The sequence below is a fragment of the Solanum pennellii genome, chromosome 8, assembly GCF_001406875.1.
Source record: "Solanum pennellii chromosome 8, SPENNV200".
NCBI classification, from domain to species: domain Eukaryota; kingdom Viridiplantae; phylum Streptophyta; class Magnoliopsida; order Solanales; family Solanaceae; genus Solanum; species Solanum pennellii.
Window position 1 is genome coordinate 46,469,489 of NC_028644.1, and position 5,988 is coordinate 46,475,476.

Consider the following 5,988-nt stretch of genomic DNA (forward strand, 5'->3'; position numbering starts at 1 on the left):
AAAACGCGTCTGAGTCGACGACTGGAGCGACGGACCGTCGAGGTCGCGACGGACCGTCAAGGCCCTCCGTCGTTCCATACTTAACTTCTTTTTCTGCTTCTTTCTTCACCAACTTTCTGTTACCATCGACGGACATGGATGGCGGTCCGTTGCGTGAACGAAGGTCCGTCGATGGCTTTCGTTCTTCCATACTTAGAATCTTTTGAAAATGGGTACTGGGGCTACTTTCTGTTAACGTTGACGGATGTGAAGGACGGTCTGTCATGGCTATGATGGTCCATCGAGAGCCTCCGTAGCCCCACACTTAGTCAAAATTCCCCAACATCCTTTAGCAGTCTTTTTCTTCGTACGACGGTGGCCACCTACGGACCGTTGAGGTCATGAAGGATCGTCGATGTCTCCGTAGGTCGTCACTTCTGCAATTTTCAGCATAATTCTCCCACGTTCTCCTTCTGGACAGATTTCCTGCAAACAAAGAGAAAACTACATTAAAACTAATACAAAAAGTCCTTAGACACACACTAAACTTAAGGAAAAAGCATTGGAAGTACCGTGAAACCACGGTACATCAGTCGTATCGCATGCCGCGATAGATGCATGGGAAAATATGTCCCCCATGGGTCCCGGACTAAGAGACAGCAGATGTGTATCATCAAGTCAGACATGCATCACTATATTTGACATTGCATTTCATTACATTGCACTTCTTTAGTATTGGTGAATTTGATCTTATGTGTTACTGATCTTGTGAGTGCCTTTCTGTGGAACTTGTGACTGATGAATATTGAGCCTGTTGTTGAAGAAATGAAATTGTTATAGTTTTGTTGTTGAGGATTTGAAATTGTTAAAGTGTTGTTGTTGAGCATATGAAATTGTTAGAGTGCTGTTATTGAGGATATGAAACTGTTGGAGTGTTGTTGTAGAGCATATGAAATTGTTAGAGTGTTGTTGTTGGGCTATTGTTTTGTAAACTATGAACTGTTAGGTTGGACTAATTTTTATGCAGGACGTTGTGAAGGTTCGGATGGGGTGTAAGGAGTACCCATATTTTGTTCCCTTAGCTTGTGTTTAGGATTTACTTGTTGAGTACCGTGTGGTTTGGTACTCACCCCTTGCTTCTACAATTTTTTTTGTAGATTACGAGCCTGGATTTTTGTGGTACTTGTCATTCTCTTCTTTTCCAAGGCTTCTTGGAGATTTGTGAGGTAGTTGTTTCTCGTCTCAACGGACTTTCTTTCTCCTTAGATATGATCTTGTTTTATTCTAGAAACAAGTTCATTTGAGACTAGTGTTTCTTTTTAATCAATTGTAATATTTTAGAGATTTGTACACATGACAACTAAATTTTGAGGGTACTTTAGAGCTTATTATGAAATTTCCACATTTTAGTGTAATGGTTTTGAGTTTTAGGCTGACTTGTCTTGGTGAGATAAGACGAATGTCATCACATCCATTTTTGGATCGTGACAATATGTTAGGCAAAATGACAGATCTTTTATTCGCAACATTAGGCAAAATGACAGATTTCTTATTCGCAACATAACTCATCAAAATAATGGTAAAACTTTCCACAAGTGATCACAAAAAGGGCCTATGGACTTTTACCTTGTAAATAATGACATAAAGCTGCAAGAACATTTAATCATCACCAATTTCTTTCATTCAAAAATTTATTCAAATCTAACTAAAACAATATAGAAATATGTTTGATTGCTTTCCACAACAACCCTAGCATATGCCTTATTTTTTTAAGAACTTGGATGGTGAAATATATGTGTTTTGAGATATGAACCCTAAGGTAAAGTGAGGAAGATGAACTTTCTATTTTGAGATTATTATTTTTTTCAAAAGAAAACAGTCTCACAATATACTAATAAAATAATTTCGTCTCGACTTAATTCCTTACCTAGGTCTGCCCAGACAGACCACGGTAAAATTATCATAACTGTTTACTCTAACGTTTGATTGATATACGGTTTTGTGGATTGGAAACTTGACTCACATATGTTTGATGTGATAGTTTATGATATCTCTAACTCATTATCTATTAATAGATATTCCCACCCCCAAGTCAGCCCACAAGTATGATTATATGAAAAAATTTCATCAACAAATTGGTCAATTAAGATTTTGTTCCAAGGTTCCGTTTGGCGTATTGCTTTGGTAAGAGTTACTTTAAACACTCATTGATACAATTACGCATTTTCAATTTTACTCTCCCGATTTCATATAAATTTATCGATCTGTCCTAAACGAACAATGTACAACGCTATAATTAGGATAGTAAGACTTCAATGAGAAAATTTAGCAATGAATATGCAGGGTGTTACACCTATGATGTCTTCTATCACACTAATACTATACTTTTATCTTTGATGCAAACCTGGTAGATTATATTATCTAAGGCAATAGTTTTTAAAAGCTTAAGTGAGCTACTTGGAATTCAGCGGAATGTCTGGCTTCCTCGATCTTTATTACCCCTCTCATTACTAATTCAGATAGTATTGTTGTTTTGAAATAGAGGTCAGGTCCTTAGATGTTTATGTACTAGTCCTTAGATGCTCTAGTACTTGTGACACTAAGTCTTGGGTGTGTTTTTTGTCATTGCACTTCAATTAGTATTTTCTGAGAGCATAACTTTAAAACTTTACTTCTATTAGCTAGTTTCTTCAATTACATATGGTGATCCGATGTTCCTTTGATTGAATTACTTATAAGTGGATTAGTGTAGGTGTCATCATGACCTTTGAATTTTGAATTGTCACACATATATAAAAAAAAAATTGGAACCCCAGGATAACCCACTAAAACCGCTGTCACAACCTCTGCCCTTCAGATGAGCACTTTGTGCGCACTGGTAAACCCCCCCCCCCCCAACTGTGCAATAGCCTGAAAACGACACAGGAGATGTAAACCGCACTAGGCAAGCGCTATGTGATAGGCTCGACTCAGAAAATATTGAGGGGGATCAATCCTGGACATCCGTGTGGATAATCACTTCCAAACCAATTGAGTCATCTTGTTGAATCACTTATATTATTTTATTATATATAAGGTAGAAGACCTCTCTATTTTTTCTCCAGAAAATCATAAGCTAATATAAGCTTGTCTAGCTTATATTTCTTTTCTTTTATACTAATAGTAGAAGAGTGGGAAGTAGTTTGGTATTAACCTGCTTGCTTAAAGGCAACTCATATTTATTTAAGGGTATTTTAGACTTTTTACTTGACTAAATTAAAATGTGTCATTAACCTAAGAGTTGAAGAGCCACCGCAACAAAGGTCTGGAACTTTCTCTTTTGCACTCAACTTTGTTTCTTTTTGGCGTCCATTTGGTTATCTTCAAGGCCTCACTTTTTTCGCTGCAATTTATGTTTGTTTATCATGAGTAATTTTCTCTATTTTTTTTCTTTTTATTTTCCTATTAATTCTGTTGAGTTTAGTTTGTCACTTTTTCCTTTTATTTCTGATTTTCTTGTATTTCGGATAATAACACATAAATGGGGATTACATTGACGTTACGGTAAAAATTGCATTGAACATCTTTTAACTTTTGCATTTTTTTCTGCTTTGTTTTTTTTCCTTTTTAGGTGGTATAATTGATTGATTTCTTAGGAATAAATCATCAATCAATTGTTGATTAAATTGTCTTGATTGTGGTTATCAAATAACTTGCAAGATAATTATTTGTACCTTATCTTGATTTCTTTTTTACAAGAAATTGTGTGGTATAATGATGGATAGTGTGGTGTATAAATGTATGTTAGACTAAGAGAACATTTAGCTTTAATTTTGAGAGTTAATTGTTCATATGGTCAATGACATGGATCGTTTCCTTCAATTTACTTATAGGTCATGTATGTAGATTTTTTTTCTTTCTTTCTTTAAACTCTTAATTTTCTGAAAATTTGAGAAACTGATTTAATTTTGGTTTTATAAGCAAATTGCCTGTGGCACTCGGAACAACCTCAATTTTTCGTGGAAGAAATGCTCAGCATAGACAGAAGCTTCAACGTTGGGCAAGGTAACAATAGCTTATTCTTATTTGTGTATTGATGGTTGATAAACTTCTTGAAAGAATTTTGTTTTCCATTTAATTCTAGATTTGCCTTTTTTGGTAGGTCAATTGTAGTTTGGCCATGGGCATTCTGCTTTGGAACATTGTTTCCTTAAATCTAGAATCGATCAAAAATAACTAAAAGATTCATATCATGGTCTATGATAGTGTATGAATAATACTAAAACATTGGCAAAGAACCAGATGCAAAATTTTCAGATCTCACAACAAAACTCAACTTAATCAATGTGATGCTCTAAAGATTACCACCATATTTTGTAACATAACTCAGAGAAATAAAGTGTTGGGTTTAGCAAAGTGTGAATGGGAAAATAGAAGAGAAAAATGAGGGAAACAATTTGAAAGAAAAATAAAAAGTCATTTGTAAAGTGCAAATGAAAAGTAATTTCCCCCAAATGGGTAAAAGAAAAGAAAATTGTTGTCCTTATATTAGGAAACACCTCCTTTACTTCTTAAAGAGCTAAGAAGAAGGTGTCCCCTCACGCCGCCGTCGTCGCTCGACTTCGGCATCGAATTTTGCAAATGATGTGATTGATTGATAGTATTTTTTATTCAAAATTTATTTTGTCAATCTCATTAAGTAAATTATTTTTCCTAATTTCCTTTCTCTTATAAATTAATTTTTAGATGTTTGTTAATTAACAGAATTAATTTGCGTTAAAGATAACATTCCAAAAAGTCGTTACTTTTCCGAAGAGTCGTTACTCTTTCCAAAAGACGCAACGATTTAGAAAAAATAGGTCTCAACATATTTTTCCGAACTGACGCGTCCTGTGCTGAAAATGGCAATAAATAAGAGATTTTTCTAATTTTCGAACACTGAAATTTTTTTTCTTCTCTCTGCGTACATTTTCTCTCATAAACAAGTTTGTCGATCGACTGAGTCTGTGTGTGACTTGTTGTTGTTCTTACATTCGCTAAAGTTATTGAAGTTTGAAGTACCGCTACTTCTTTAACAGGTTAATCCGATTTATCTTGGGATAAATTAATCTGTAACCTCGGTACAATGAGGGGATTAAATTTCTTAAGGAGACACAGTAATTTCTGTGGACTCAGATTATTTTTGTATTTTTATTTCATCTTCATTCTGTTTATGTTTTGACTAACCTTAATACGGGTTGTAACATAAAGCAGGTCTAAGCTACATGAACCTCGACTAACATTGTGCTTTTACAACTTCTTTTGTCCCCAAAAAAAATTTTCTCCTCTACTCTACTTCTAATAGCTTCAAAGTACAATTCACATAGCCATCTCCACTTAAAATTCCCCTTCGATTCACTTGTGTAATATTGTGTGCTTTTTCCAACCCACGAAAACTGCATAATGAATAAAGTTTGACATCTTGCAAAGCTTTACTTTTGTTACAAAGTTTTTTCGAGTATATTCTCCTTTAACCTAACATATGTCTCATTCTCAGGTTGTTGCAAATCATTTGAAAATGCAACTCCTCTAAGGAATTCATCCAGAAAAGAAGTGTGCTGATAATTCATGTAATATGAATATATTCACGGACGTAATTTGGAGTATGAGTAGATCTCAACATGCTGAATACACAAAGCGTTAAAATGACATGTTACATGCATACATTGTTGTTAAACAAAAGAAACAGAATCTGTATTTCTAGAACATCTCCATTGATGGAGCTTGATGGAGCTTGATGAAGAAATAGAAGAAGAAGTGAGGAAGAAGAGATAATACTCTTCTCAGATGTAAATTGATAGAGTGGTGTAAAACCACAAAATGCAAAGTGTGTTACAAAAGAATCTGCAGCAGCTATATATACACATAACTAACTCTAACAGATTATTCAACAACTAACTAACTAATGGAAATGCAACTAACTAATTGAAATGTAACTAACTAATTGAAAAGCTATAACTAACTAGTTGTTTACATATATAAATATCAATA